We start from the raw sequence: 16,997 nt of genomic DNA on the forward strand, positions 1-16,997 counted from the left end.
CAGATTGAATTCACCATTACATAAAAAACCACACACGGCCAAGTGTGGTTGTTGCTAGGAAGAAAGGGTGCTTTAATATTTTTAAAAAATCAATTAAATGTCCACTCTCACCACTTTTATTCAACATAGTACTGGAAGTCCTAGCCACAGCAATCAGACAAGAAAAAGAAATAAAAGGCATGCAAATCGGTAAAGAAGGAAAACTTTCACTATCTGCAGATGACATGATATTCTATATAGAAAACCCTAGAGCCTGCACCAAAAAAAATACTACAACTGATAAATTCAGTCACATTGCAGGATACAAAATCAATATACAGCTCACAGCTCGTGAGTTCAACTTTGGCTCAGGTCACAATCTCATAGCTTGTGAGTTCAAGCTCCGCATGGGGCTCTGTGCTGACCTCTCAGAGCCTGGAGCCTGCTTCGGATTCTGTGTCTCCCTCTGTCTCCACCCCTCCCCTGCTGACATTCATTCTCATCCTCTCTCTCTCTCTCTCTCAAAAATAAATAAATGGTACAAGAAAAAATTTTTAAAAAATCAATATACAGAAATCTGTTGCATTTCTATATACTAATAATGAAGTAGCAGAAAGAGAAATTAAGAAAACAATCCCATTTACAATAAAATACCTAGGAATAAACTTGACCAACGAGGTGAAAGGCTTATACTCTGAAAACTATAGAACAATAATTGAAGATGACACAAATGGAAAGATATCCCATGCTCATGTATTAGAATAACAAATATTGTTAAAATGTCCATACTATATAAAGCAATCTGCAGACTTAATACAATCCCTATCAAAATACAAATAGCATTTTTCACAGAACTAGAACAATAATCCTAAAATTTGTATGGAATCATGAAAGACCCTGAGTTGCCAAAGCAATCTTGAAAAGGAAGAACGAAGTAAGAAGCATCACAATCCCAAATTTCAAGATATACTACAAAGCTATAGTAACCAAAACAGTTTAGTATGGCAGAAAAATAAACACACAGATCAAGAGAACACAATAGAGAGCCCAGAAATAAATCCATGATTATATGTTCAATTAATCTAGGACAAAGGAGGCAAGAATATGTAATGGGAAAAAGATAGTCTCTTCAACAAACGGTGGTGGGACAACTGGACAGCTACATAAAAAAGAATGAAACTAGATCATTTTCTCACACCATACACAAAGATAAAATCAAAATGGATCAAAGACCTAATGTGAGACCTGAAACCATAAGAATCCTAGAAGAGAGCACAGGCAGTAATTTCTCTGACATCAGTCATAATAACATTTTTCTAGCTATGTCTCCTGAGGCAAGGGAAAAAAGCAAAAATAAACTATCAGGACTACATCAAAATAAAATGCTTCTGCACAACCTTTCTGTTAAACAAAAAGACAACCTACTAAATGAAGATGATATCTGCTGCATCCAATAAAGGGTTAGTATCCAAAATATATAAAGAAGTTATACAACTCAACACCCAAAAAACAAATAATCCAACTAAAATTGGGCAGAAGACATGAACAGACATTTCTCCAAAGACATCCAGATAGGTGACACATGAAAAAATAATATCACTCATCAGTAGGGAAATGCAAATCAAAACCTCAATGATACACCTCACACCTGTCAGAACAGTCAAAACAAAAAATACAAGAAACAACAAGTATTGACAAAGATGTGAAGAAAAAGGAACACTTGGTAGGAATGCAAACTGGTGTAGCCACTGTGGAAAACAGTATGAAAGTTCCTCAAAAAATTAAAATTAGAATTACCATATATGATCTAGTAATTCCACTACTGGGTATTTACCCAAAGAATATGAAAACTCTGGGGAACCTGGGTGACTCAGTCAGTTAAGCATCCAACTTTGGCTCAGGTCATGATCTCTTTTTGCGAATTTGAGCCCCGCATCAGGCTCTCTGCCGTCAGCAAAGCCCACTTCAGATCCTCTGTTTCCTTCTCTCTCTGCCCTTCTCCCACTTGTGTTCTCCCTCTCCCTCTCTCTAAAATAAACATTAAAAAAATTATTTTTAAAAAAAGAACACAAAAACACTAATTGGAAAAGACATATGCACCCCTATGTTTATTGCAGCATTATTTACAACAGCCAAAATATATCAACAACCCAAGTGTCCATCAATAGATGAATAAAGATGCAATACACACACACACACACACACACACACACACACACACACACAATATTAGTCAGCCATAAAAAAAGAATGAAATCTTCCCATTTGCAACAACAAATTTAGAGGGTAAATGCTAAATGAAATAAGTCAGAGAAAACAAATACCAAACAATTTCACTTATATGTGGAATTTAAGAAACAAAACAAAGAAAAAAAAGACAAGCAAAAACTAGACTCTTAAATATAGAGATCCGGTGGTTACCAGATGGGAGACGGGTTGGGGGGATGGATAAAATAGGTGAAAGGGATTAAGAGTACACTTATCATGATGAGCATTGAGTAATGTACAGAATGGTCAAATCACTATATTGTACATCTGAAATATAACACTGTACATTAACTATACTGGAAATTAAAAGTAATATTTATTAATGAATTAATGTAATTCATCATATTAACAAAAACCACATGGTCATCTCAATATAACACATAAAAGCATTTGACAAAATCCATTATCCATTCCCGATAAAAGTGCTTAGCAAACAACAGAAGGAAATTCTTCAATCCATTAAAAAGTATCTACAAAAATCCTATAGCTAACAGTGTATGTAATGATGAAAGACTATACTTTCCCCTTAAAATCAGTAACAAGTAACAAGACAATTCTCTCACCAGAATTACTCACGTTGTACTGGAGGTTCTATTCAGGGCAATGAGGAGAAAAGAAAAGGTCATCCAGATTGGAAAGAAGTCAAACTGTATTTGCAGATGACATGTTCAACAACAGAAAATCCAACAGAATCTACTCCAAAACTTCTAGAACTAATAAGTAATTTTTACAGGAACTATAAAGTTATAAGGAATCAAAATCAATACACATACCCATATGATTCAGCCAATTCACGTCTAGGTTTTTACTCAAGATGAAAGCATATGTCCATATAAAGGCTTTTACAATGTTCTTAGTTTTATTTTTAATAGACAAAAACTGGAAACAATACAAAAGTCCATCAACAGGTGAATGGATAAACTGTGGTATATCCATCCATACAATAGATAGAAAGCAATACCAAGAAATAACTATTGATAACTGCTATATTATGGTTGAATCTGAAAATAATTATGCTGGCTGAAACAAGCCAGCTCTCTTCCCCCCAACAAAAAGAGTTCCTACCACATGATTCCACTTCCATAAAATTTTAGAAAAAGCAAAACTAAACCACTATGACAGTGGAGGTGAAGTAAGGTATGGTGAGGCAAGAGACAAGGATTACAAAGGGTAAGAGGAAATGAATGAAGATTTGGATATGTTCACTACCTTGATTACAGTAATGGCTTCCTATATGTATACATATACCAAAATTTATCAAATTGTACATTTTGTATGTGTGCAGTATGTCGATTATACCTTAACAGGGTTGGTTGTTGTTGTTTTACAAAAGTACCACTGTGCTAACAGTCATGTATAGGACACTTCACTTACAGGTTTTTATTCAGAACTAGTTTCTAAAGACATCTCCACAATATCCCAAAGTATCTGTTATCAGTCATAGGATATTAATGTGAAGGAAGAGATTCATGGATCATTCATTCTCCTGCCAAGGATTCAATGTCTGACTGCTATAGCAAAAGAAATGTCTGCCATGACAATGTCTTGAAGGGTCACATGCAGAAGTGCTAGCTCTAAAGAGGCATTTGAGCATGGTCCACCAACTAAAGGAGTTCTGTAGCTATCATGATCTGACCTCAAAATACTCTGTAAATTGTAGCTGCCATGCAGAGAAAAGGACCAAACTGAATACAGATTGACATGTCACTTATCTCCTCTGAGCCTGCGATTTTTCATCTAGAAAATGAGAGCACTGGCCTTGAAGCAGTGATTTCCAATCATTCTATGCCAGCCTAACACTGGGGGACTTGTTAAAAAACAGAATCCTGGGTCTCACCCACAAAGATTCTAATTCAATAGGTCTAGGGTAGAGCCTGGGGACATACTGTTAAATCCTGGCATAAAACAAGATTTGGGAAATTCTGGCCTAGATATTTTAGATCCTTCCAGCTGCAACATTCTTCAAACACTATTTCCAGAGGCTTCAATGAGATATTTCAAGTTGGGTGTATGGCAGCCATAAAGGTCAAAGTGAGGTAAAAAAGCAGTAGTCTATATAAGGTATACCACAGCAGGCCCTAATGTTTAACGTTTAAGAGAATCTCTTTAAATACTACTGATTTGGAAGAAGTTTAATTTTTTTTTTTTTAAGATTAGTTTCAAGCCTGTTACAAATAGGTTATTTCTAATTAATTACTGCATTCTTTATCTTTACTCCTTTTCATACTTGCCAGAGACCCTAAGGATTAATTAGGTGTCCTGGTGTCTTTCTGCTTATTCTAAAGCAATTTTCTCCCCCCTCATTCTTGGGATATTTTAGAACAGAATGGAAATCAGAGATTCTGCAGAGCCAAAGATGTAGTCCCATACTCTTGTAGCTTCAAAATGTAATAGCAAAGCTTACAGGAATAGAATGGCAAAGATTTCTGCAAGACTCTCAGAGCTTGAGAGTGAAAAATTTAAATAATTTCTCTCAAATTTCATAAAATTATAGACACAGTACTAATGTCAGCTGTAACAGCTGACCCAATTCCACTCCAACAAAATTAAAAGGTCCTCTCATACTGTCACCTCATCGTAGCTTCTGTCACTTTTGGAGTACAAAATGACATCATTTTTTGGAAATACTAAAGTTCAAATGAAATCAGTTCTTCCTCTGCCAAACTGGTTTGTTACATTACTTAATATAATAAATAAATCATTCAAAAATTTTAAGTAACATATTGCCATCTAACTACATATAGTTAGATAAGCACATATTTTTAGTATTTGTTTCAGTATTTTAAACACACACTAAAATATTTTCATAGCCAATAGCATCAAGTTATTGTAGTGGAATCCTGAAGTTAGTCTTCATCCTAAAATTTTATTAAAATTCTACACCTCTGGACATAACTGCAATTGAAAATCTGTTTCAAAAAGGATTACATGAGTCAGACAGAAATAGAAAAATATACCTGTTAAAGTTGTTGTATGAATAAATGTGAACAGCATGCAAATCAACTTTTATCTCTAAACTTTATTTCTGATTGTGCCCCAAACAGACAAGCCAATGAATGATTTAATACCTTGGGTATGTTTTGTGCCACTAGGCAAAGTAACCTAATTCTCTTAATTCCTGGAATTGGCTGCTGTTCCAAGACTAGGAGGATTGCATTGAAAGTGGCTGTGGCATACTATAATACAATTAATACGCTGCAGAAAGAAAAGTAAGCTTAATTTTATTCAGCAGACAAACTAATATATTTTGTTGCCATTTGCAAACCAAGTTGTAAACAACCGTAAGCTGCCCCATGTTCCTTGATCTTTCATACATTCTGTACAAAATCATTCTTCTAATGACAGATTCTAAGGAAAATCATTAAGAGGGGAAGGCTACCAGAGTAATTTTATAATTTATGTATCTTTGTAATAAACAACATGTTAGTCAATCCACTCCAAAAAGAGAAAATATTTGTCCCGGTATGAGCTAAATACATGCACCTATTATGTTCATTAATATAAAATTCATGATAAACCTAGGGCACCCGGGGGGGGCTCAGTTGGTTAAGCATCTGACTCTTGATTTCAGCTAAGGGATCAAGCCCTGAGTCAGGGTCCATGGTAATCGTGAAGCCTACTTAAGATTCTCATTCTCTCTCTCTCTCTCTTCCCCACCCCGCCTCATCCGTCTCCCGAGCTTGTGCTCGCTCTCTCTCTACAATTTAAAAAACAAAACAAAGCAGTATATGTCTCAAGGGGGAAATGTCATATAAATAACTTGCAAACCTGTTAGACATGCTTACTCTCTTATACATTGCCTCCAGACACTCTTTATACATTTCCCCTACATCCTCTTTTCCTTAACCACCAACATCCACAATCAAAATATTTTTTTAAGCACTTGTTTCTCTTCTTTTGCCTTACCAAATTTGACCTGCCACAAATTCTCGTCCAATGTGGGGCTAACATGCTTAATACCAAACAACTTCCTTGGGACTCTAGCACCCTTGAACATATGGGGCATAGAAAGGGGTGGGGGAGGGGGAATAGCTATAATTATCCATTCCTTTTATCATTTTAATTAGGTTTCTGTCCAAGGACATTACTTAGACTCAAAATCTTACAATAAATGCTTTCTTAACAAATCTTTACTTAACCCACTAAAATGACCAATTCTCTCGGTCTGTTTTGTAAAATACATTGATGCTACAGAATACTAAATAATAGCCACTCTCAAGTTCACCCACTCACTTCTGCTGTAACCAATTGAAATATGTGCTGTTTATTCCAAAGCTAATTTTGCCAGTTGTACTTCTATGATATTTACTGTAAGTGTTAAGTAAGGCAATGAAATGATTGAAAAAGAAAGGGCTACAACTTAACTGAGCTGCTAAAAGTTACTGTCCAATTAGGCATAGGCAAGTCAACTATATTATATAAGACTAATACCACTGGGGAGCAGGAAGAAGAGTCTGCATTCATGTTCCAAAACACTGGATTATGAAACAAATACAATGAAAAACTTTAGTCAGCAGAGTGAATGTGATACTCAAGAAAAGGTATGACTTTCTACCAAAAGACTGGCAAATGAGTCTATACATTAAAGTATGCTTTAAAGATTACTTTATGTTCATATATGTCATTTTTCATACTTCTCCATTTTATTGAGGGCTATGACTATAGATACTGATAGTACCAGACAAAAAGGGGTTTCTACTATAAAAAAAAAAAAGTCCTTGATTTCTTAGGGAATACAAATATCATTCAATTTCTAGTAACACAACCTTCAAAAGGCATCTACTAAATACGTAAAACATTAAGAAGTTGAATGGACCCCTAAATAAGCACTGTAAAAGAAAAATCTGCAAGCTTGTAGTGCTAAAGGAAAAGAGAAAAGTCTACACACACACACCCCCAAACACACACAGAGTATATACATATTTATATACACACACATATCACACACACATATCAAGGTTTTTTGTTGTTGAGGAGAGTTATTTTTTTCTGGGAATATTTACTGAAATAAATGTAAAATACATTACTACTCCAATTTTTAGGTTAAGATAAAGAACAAGAAAACAGCCCATCTAATATATAGATAAGTATGTTAATCTATTCTAATTCTATAATGAAAGAACACAGAACAAGAAAAATGTAAAAGGGACTCAAATTTTAATTCAAAGGCTTTTAATTCAGAGAATCAAATAAAGGCACAATAAGGAAGACATACAAAAGCCAAAAAGAAAGAAATATACAACCACAATGAAAAAAGAGATTTACAACCACAATATAGAAGGAAAAACTGCAGGACAAAGAACAACATAAGCATACAGGAATAGACAAATACAAAGAAATTTTCATAAAACTCTATCATGAGATTCTATTTAGGATAGAGCCAATAAAGACAACGTCCGTGTTATGTATTTGCAATTACAGATTAAAAGAGAAACACTAGCTTTTTGCATTTAGCCTAAGTTTCCCAAGCTTGACTTGCATGGAGAAATGATAGGAAACAAAAAAAGAAAATTAGAGGGGTGCCTGGGTGGCTCAGTCAGTTAAGTATCAGACTCTGGCTTTCAGCTCAGGTCATGATCCCACGGTTTGTGAGTTCTAGCCCCGTGTCCAGCTCTGTGTTGGCACCTCAGAGCCTGCTTGGGATTTTCTCTCTCTCTCTGGCCCTCATCCACCAGGGCATGCTCTCTCAAAATAAATAAATAAACTAAAAAATTAAAATTACAAAGAAGTCTCTCTGAAAATGGTCAGTCCTTATACTCTACAAATCAATTTGCCAATTCACAGTGATGAAAAGTAATGCTATATTAAGACTTTACACATACATACATTTGTATACAGATATCTATATCTAAAGCAAAGACAAAAACAAAAACAAAAAAACAGCATTCATTCAATTCTTCCTGTCTTAAATATCCTATTTCTCTTGCTTGCCCTTATCTCCAGAAAGGCTACCCATTCTCCTTCAAGACCTAATTTAATACATATATCCTTCATGAAGTTTTCTTGGTTTCCTCTAAGCAAGAAATAAACTACCTGTCTTCTCTGAACACAAGAATTTTATATCATTCACAATTATCATGTTCAAGTCATTACCATATTCAAATAGCCAATATTCGAGTATTTGTCCTATCTGTATTTATACTAGATGACTGAATCTTAAACTTTTTGGTCTAAGGGCCCTTTTATACTCTTAAAATTACTGAGCACTTGGGGCGCCTGGGTGGCTCAGTCGGTTAAGCGTCCGACTTCAACTCAGGTCACGATCTCTCTGTCCGTGAGTTCGAGCCCTGCGTCGGGCTCTGTGCTGACTGCTCAGAGCCTGGAGCATGTTTCGGATTCTGTGTCTCCCTCTCTCTCTGACCCTCCCCCGTTCATGCTCTGTCTCTCTCTGTCTCAAAAATAAATAAACGTTAAAAAAAAAAAATTACTGAGCACTTCAAAACCCATTTTTATGTGGGTTATTTACCAATATTAACATGTATGAAAATAAAGTTGAGTAATTTTTAAAATTCATTTAACATAATAAATTCACTGTTACTATAAATAACGTTTTTATAAAAAAACAACTACATTTTCAAAAAAATCTGAGTATGAGTGGCACTGTTTTACAAAACTCTTTTTAATGAGTGATTTAATACAATGTATCTATATTCTCATATCTGCTTCCACATTCCATCTGTTGTGGTATGGTGTTCTGGTTGAAACATCATAAAGAAAATCAGATTTCATAGATAAAAGGGGAGTATTTTCATAGCCTATTTAGGTTATTGTGAATATTCTTCTTTGATACTCTAACAAAACTGGGTTGCAATGCGGAATATGAAACTCAATCAATGAACTTTTATGTACTCTGCTAACATTAAAATGCTCTGGTCTATCTTGCATCTTGAAAGGATCTTTTAATCCATGCACAAATTTGTAACATCATGCATTGGTCATGTGGAAAATACTGGTTCACTGAGTTATGGAGATCTTCTAAATGTTGACACATTTCATTATATGATAATCCAAGAAACAATCATATTTGTTAATATCACAACTGATCTTATCAGCAAAATCTTTAAGAATTGGGAAGTTTTAGGGGCGCCTGGGTGGCTCAGTCAGTTAAGCGGCCGACTTTGGCTCAGGTCATGATCTCGCAGTCCGTGAGTTCGAGCCCCGCGTCGGGCTCTATGCTGACAGCTCAGAGCCTGGAACCTGTTTCAGATTCTGTGTCTCTCTCTCTATCTGACCCTCCCCCGTTCATGCTCGGTCTCTCTCTGTCTCAAAAATAAATAAACATTAAAAAAAAAAAAAAAGAATTGGGAAGTTTTGGGGGCACCTGGGTGGCTCAGTCAGTTAAGCGTCCAACTTCGGTTCAGGTCATGATCTCACTGTTCCTGAGTTTGAGCCCCGTGTTGGACTCTGTGCTGACAGCTCAGAGCCTGGAACCTGTTTCAGATTCTGTGTCTTCCCCTCTCTCTCTCTCTGCTCCTCCCCTGCTCATGCTGTCTCTTTGTCTCTCTCTCTCTCTCTCTCTCTTAAATATTAAAAAAAAAAAGAATTGGGAAGTTTTGTTAAACTCATCATTTATAGGTAAAGGTTTTTCAAAATTCTAATGTTTGCTCAAAAGCTCAAATTTTATCACTGACAACAAATGCTCCTGGTTATTTTCCTTCATGTGGCATGTTTAATCCATTCATTTTCACGAAAATGTCTGCAAAATACCCAATTCTGAACAACTGTAGCTTGTCAGTTGTTCTTTGTGGTACAAATGCAAACAGAAACTAGTTCAGCTCACAAAAGTACACGTGCTCTTCCTTGAGACAACAATAATACTTCAGGCCACAACACAAGCACTCCCCATTCATCAATACAAAATACTGGTAAAGGTATTATAAACTTAAAACTTAATTTTTTTAAAGCTTTATTTTGAGACAGAGACAGTGCAAGCAGGGGATGGGCAGAGAGAAAGAAATAAAGAGACAGAGAGAGACAGAGAAAGCCAAGCAGGCTCTACACTGCTAGCACAGAGCCAGACGTGGGGCCTGAACCCACGAAATGTGAGATCATGCCCTTAGCTGAAACCAACAGTCTGGTGCTCAACCGAATGAGACACCCAGGTGCCCCTAAATTTACTAATTTTTTTTAAAGTGTATTTATTTTTGAGAGAGAGAGAGAGAGAGAGAGAGAGAGAGAGAGAGAGAGAGAGAGAAGCGGATGGGCAGAGCGAGAGGGAGACAGAAGAACCGAAGCAGGCTCTGGCCGACAGCATTGAGCCTGAAGCGGGGCTCGAATTCATGAACCACGAGATCATGACCTGAGCCCAAGTCAGATGCTTAACTGACTGAGCCAACCTGGCACCCCTAAACTTATTAATTTCTCCTGCTTCATCAAAGACATTAAATGAAACTGGCTTTCTTTTTTAAAACTGAGTTTGTGTGGCGAAGAATATAATGAATGATTCCTCATACAGTCTGGTGCCACAGCACAGATTCATACTGACGCATCAGTTTTACCCACCATTGCTTCTGCGCTATCAGAGCAAATATCAGCACAATGAAAAAGGAAAACAGCATCTTATGATGAAAATAGTTTTGACCTTGCAGGAACAACAGAGGTCCACAGCCCACATTTTGAGAAACATTTTACCAAATTACAAACTCTTTGGGCCAGGAAATTTATTTACTTATCACAATGCCTTGCCACAATAAAGCTGTTAATACAAGAAGAAAGGAAGGTTTTAATGAAAGAACACTGGTAACATGGTAAATAAACAGAAACTAATTTGGAGTCTAAAGAAAGTGACTGTATGACAAATGCTGAGAAAAAAAGATGGCAATGAAGGCATATCTACCTAACCATTCCCATTAACCAACTAAAAAGCTCAAAATTCTTTCAGTTACCAGAGAAACAAAGCTCAGCTTATAGAATTATGGCCATCTTTTTAACAATTATCTATTCCATAAGAAATTTAATAGCTTAAGCAAAAGCTAAAAGTGTTTATATAAGGTATCTAACTTTTTTAAATGTTTATTTATTTTTGAAAGAGAGAGCAAGCAAGCATGAGTGGGGGAGGAGCCAAGAGAGAGGGAGACACAGAATCCCAAGTAGGCTCCAGGCTCTGAGCTGTCAGCACAGATCCTGACGCGGGGCTCAAACTCACGAATGGTGAGATCGTGACCTGAGCCAAAGTCAGATGCTGAACTCACTGAGCCACCCACGTGCCCCTATACAAGATATTTTTAACTTCTTTTATGGTCATTTGGATTATCCATCCTATGAAAAGGAATGTCAAAAAATTTTACTCCATTTAGAGAATCCATTCAAGTATTTATTGAAGGTCTGTAATATATACAAGGTACTCCATTATGTGTTGGGCTTATAGGGAGGAATAAAATGTGGTCTCTTCCTTCAGGAATTAAACACAGGTCAGGAGAGAAAACATTGAGAAACACAGGCCAAGAAAAGCTAAAACAGCCTTTTTGTAGCCAAAATATACTGAACCACAATGCCCATCTAAAAATAAATGAGTTATGGGGCGCCTGGGTGGCTCAGGCGGTTGAGAGTCCGACTTCAGCTCAGGTCATGATCTCGCAGTCTGTGAGTTTGAGCCCCGTGTCAGGCTCTGTGCTGACAGCTCAGAGCCTGGAGCCTGTTTCAGATTCTGTGTCTCCCTCTCTCTCTGCCCCTCCCTTGCTTGTGCTCTGTCTCTGTCTCAAAAGTAAATAAACATTAAAATAAATAAATAAATGACTTATCTAATGTTAATGTATGGATTTAGAGAAAATTCAAGAAAATGGCTTAAATCAAAAGAAAATCTAATTCATGTAAATATCAAAGAAATTTACCTTTATTACTGAGGAAGAAAAAATGGAAGGAAACAAGAAAGGAAGAAAGGCAAATCATAGCTTAAAGCAAAGAAATCCATCAAGAAATCTTAAGATGAAGCCTACCTGATCCTCGTGTTTACCTTAACCAAGACTTTTAGCATGTCTCCCACCAAAATAAAACAAAACAATTAATTCACAAACTAACGTGTCCAAACTGCCAATAAAGAGAGACTAAACATAACAAAGTTGGGGTAATTTTGCTACAGATGGATGGGAGACCAGATGGTGTTATTTCTGACAGATCAGAAACTCTAGTGTTATTCACCTCTAGTCTTAACAAAGAAACTAGTCAATAAATATTTGTGAACTGATGGGGCATCTACACTGCATGACAGGCAATGCCAGAACAGAATATTCTTTGTACTCACATTCTTAACCATTACCAGGTGATGAGGTTATTTGGAAGAACTTAAAGAGAACAAAGACTGTATATTTTAAGCAGTTAGATAAGACTCTGGAATTTGGTGAAATTTATTAGATTGCTCTCTGAGAACAAGGATTTTTTTTTTAATGTTTATTGATTTTTGAGAGAGAGAGAGAGAGAGAGAGAGAGAGACAGAGCACGAGTGGAGGAGGGGCAGAGAGATGGAGACAGAATCTGAAGCAGGCTTCAGGCTCTAAGCTATCAGTAGAACCCCATGTGGGGCTTGAACTCACAGCCATGAGATCATGACCTGAGCTGAAGTGGGACACTCAACCGACTGAGCCATTCAGGCACCCCAGTAAAGCACATTTTAATATCCAACCTCTCAGAACACCAACAGCTAGCTTATAAAAATTGAATGCTATCAATTTGGTAACATGAGATATCAAATCACTGAACTTGAATTTATAGTAAATATTTATGTGAAAAAATATTTAAAAGAAAAATTAGAATTCAAACTATTTACTGGAACACATTTAATAGTAAAACATTACTATTAAAACTAATAAAACTATAAAAGCATTATTATATACTAATAAAATCAATTTGGTTGGCTTAGTTACTGCTAAGTGAACTAATTAAATGTCATCCTAATGGCCATCTTTTATTTAGCTCCCAATATCCACTGTAGTTAGAACACTCACAAACGTGGATCCCAGAATATTAAATACCACCTGTTTACGTCCAAAATTATATGAATTTCATTTTTTTCCAAAACCTAAACACATTACACTAATTTTTTAATTCTATGTTCTCTATCCTTTAATAAAATCTGAAGAGGATAAACAGAACCCAAACTCATTAACTCATTACTTTACAAAATGTTATCATCATTGTTCTTTTATTATTTTTTTTTAGGTTTATTTATTTATTTTGAGCGAGTGAGGGTGCACATGTGCACAAGCACACTTGGAGAAGAAGCAGAGAAAGAGGGAGAGAAAGAATCCCAAGTAGCCTCCATGCTGGTGTTGTCAGCAGAGCCCAGCAAGGGATCAATCTCATGAACCATGAGATCATGACATAAGCTAAAATCAAGAGTCAGACACTTAACCCACTGAGCCACCCAGGTGCCTCTATTCTTAACTTTTTAAAAAAATCAAACTGAGATCAAGAGTCACTAGTTAACTGTTATATACCATGCAATTAAATATACACAATTCTAGGGGCGCCTGGGTGACTCAGAAATACACAAGAGGAACCTACAAGAGGAATCTTGTAGTACCAGAAAGGAAGTGCTTTAAGAAAATGATAGGATTCAGGCTCCTGGGTGGCTCAGTTGGTTGAGCATCTGACTCTTGATTTTGGCTCAGGTAATGATCTCAGGGTCGTGGGATCAGGCCGTGTGGCAGGCTCTGTGCTGTGCATGGAGCCTACTTGGGATTCTCTCTCTCTCTCTCTCTCTCTCTCTCTCTCTCTCTCTCTCTTTCTCTCTCTCTCTCTCTCCTGCTGCCCTTCTCTCCTGCTCTCATTCGCGTGCTCTCACTCTGTCTCTCTAAAAAAAGAAAAAAAAATTCTAATGTTTATTTATTTTTGAGAGAGAGAGAGAGAGAGCGAGAGAGAGAGAGCATGAGCAGGGGAGGGGCAGAGAGAGAGGAGGACAGAGAATCCGAAGCAGACTCCAGGCTGAGTTGTCGGCACAGTCCGACATGGGGCTCTAACTCACAAACCATGAGATCATGACCTGAGCTGAAGTTGGAAGCTTAACTGACAGGCTACCCAGGCAACCCTCAAAAATATTTTTTAAAAAAGGTAGGATTATGGGGTGCCTGGCCGGCTCAGTCGTGGAGCATGTGACTCCTGACCTCGGGGTTGTAGGTTCAAGCCCCACACCAAGTATAAAGATTACTTAAAAATATGTTTTTTAAAAAAAATGATAGCATTATGTCAGAGACACAGGAGCCAAAGGAAAGAGCTCCCAAAGCCCAAAGCTAGAACAGTTCAAACAAAATTAAGTAGTATTAGATTATAACCCAAAATATAAAATATCCATGAGTCCAAACTGACATAAATGAATGAATGAATGAATGAATGAATAAAGAAGGAAGAATAGATAAACCTCCCACACAGAAGAATCCCAAATAATTTATATATATATTTCACCCTCAAGAAGTTGGAACATTACCTCCCTACTCCTTGAATGTAGGCTATGTCCCTAGGGACTTCCTTCCAAGAAGTAAGTATGATAAAGAGGGAACAAAAGAGTAATTCTACAGTGGCAAAACCAGATAAACACTACTTTGGCCAAGTAAAGGTTAATATCATCAGTAAGAGATCATATATAGGTCACTTTGCCTCTGTGGTCTTCTTCCCAAAAACCTATAAGCCAACCTAACCATGATAACAATATCAGACAAATCCCAATTGTGGGACAGTCTACAAAATACCTGATTAAGTACTTCTCAAAGCTGACAAGGTTATCAAAAACAAGGACAAGTCTACGAAACTGTCACAGCCAAGAGAAGCCTAAAGAGACATGACACACAAAAGTAATGTGCTATTGTAGATGGATGGGATCCTAGAACAGAAAAAGAACATTAGGTAAAAACCAAAGAAATATGAATAAAGAATGGACTTTAGAGGCGCCTGGGTAGCTCAGTCGGTTGAGTGTCCGACTTCAGCTCAGGTCATGATCTCACACTCCGTGAGTTCGAGCCCCGCATCGGGCTCTGTGCTGACAGCTTGGAGCCTGGAGCCTGCTTCAGATTCTGTGTCTCCCTCTCTCTGACCCTCCCCTGTTTATGCTCTGTCTTTCTCTGTCTGAAAAATAAATAAAAAATTAAAAAAAAAAAAAAAAAGAATGGACTTTAGTTAACACTAAGGAAATCAATGTTGGTTCACTAATTTTAACAAATGCACCATTTAATGTAAGATGTTATTAACAGGGGAAACTGGGCGTAGGGCATATAAGAATTCTCTGGACCGTCTTCATAATTTTTCTGTAAAACTAAAACTGTTCTAAAATAAAAAGTTTAGAGGCACCTGGGTGGCTCAGTCAGTTAAGTGTCTGACTTTGGCTTGAGTCGTGGTCTCACAATTCATGAGTTTGAGCCCCACACTGGGCTCTCTGTCATCAGTGCAGAGCCCGCTTCGGATCCTCTGTCTCCCTTTCTCTCTGCCCCTCCCCCGCTCACACTCTCCCTCTCAAAAATAAACATTAAAAAAAATTTTAATGAAAATAAAATAAATAAAAGTTTATTTAAAAGAAATAAGGAAAGGCAAATAGGACAAAAAGGAGAAGAGGGGAAATTCAGGTGCCACTATTCTTTGTACATAATTCAAGACAGGTTATTTAACCTTATGTACGTATTTAGAAATCTTTCTTCAGAGCTCTCAAGAGCTATACATATAACCCAAAATATAAAATAAATACCCGGGGCACATGGCTATCTCAGCCAGTAGAGCATGCGACTCATGATCTCAGGGTTGTGAGTTCAAGCACCACGTTGGATGTAGATATTACTTAAAAATAAAATCTTTAAAAATTAATAAATAAATTAATTCAGTGAAATAAATAAATATCCATGAACCTATACTCAGAAATTCTCAAACTCTGCCTACAGTATACTAACATCACTGTGTCTGTCTCCTCTAATTTAAGCCTATGTTCCCAGGAGAGATTGGAATACTGCTGGTCTCAATTTTTCATTTAAAAATAGGGAGGGAATTCAAGAGAGTTTTTATTTTGTTTGAGGACATACACTGCCAAAACAAAGAACTGTTAATGCAGTACTGATCCAGCAGGAAGCCTATCAAGAAACAACCCACAGGAGCTAAGTTAAAAAAAAAAAAGAACTCCACCATCACCCTAGAATCAAAGGAAAAAAAATTTTTTTAAGATTTAACATACAAAGATTTTATAATTTTGCATAAAACCTAAATAGCTAAGTCATAAAGTAAAACGAAAGCTACCTTTTCCAGTATCAGCTTTAATGTCAAAAAATTCCAAGTAAAATGAAGGATAGAAGAACCATTTTAGGTAGAAAAAAGGTTTACTCTTTGAAAACACACTTGGGGTATTCTAGAAATTTCTTTCTGGTTTCAGCTGGGAAAAAAATGAAGAAAACAATAAATAATCATGTCCTTATAAATTCCAATGCTACAGCAATTCACAGGAAAGAAAAAACCTACTTTGTTAAGACTTGTTAAACAGGAACAATAACTTATCAAGCCCTATATGCACACTGGAATGTTAAAAAAAATCATAAAAAAACCTCATAGATGTTAAATTTCTTTCCATTAAATATAAGGTTTACAGTGTTTGCTATTCTTAAGAAACCTAGAGGGGGGAAATTATGGTTGTACATTGTATAGTAACTCCTCTTTCTACTCTACGCTTCACTAAAAATATAGGTATACATGTGATGAAATGCTTTCCGGATGTTATTCCAATGTCTGATGCAAAAATATGCTCTTCTGTTCCTGTACTGAAACACAGCTGATTCTGGCACACATTT

At 36.5% G+C, this 16,997-nt stretch overlaps 1 protein-coding gene across 6 annotated transcripts in view; it reads right to left on the reverse strand.

The window, feature by feature from the left end:
• Positions 1 to 16,997, reverse strand: part of ZCCHC7 (zinc finger CCHC-type containing 7) — a 247,898-nt gene that overhangs the window by 201,181 nt on the left and 29,720 nt on the right. The window lies entirely within an intron of this gene.

This window comes from Acinonyx jubatus, chromosome D4, assembly GCF_027475565.1.
Source record: "Acinonyx jubatus isolate Ajub_Pintada_27869175 chromosome D4, VMU_Ajub_asm_v1.0, whole genome shotgun sequence".
Classification (NCBI taxonomy): domain Eukaryota; kingdom Metazoa; phylum Chordata; class Mammalia; order Carnivora; family Felidae; genus Acinonyx; species Acinonyx jubatus.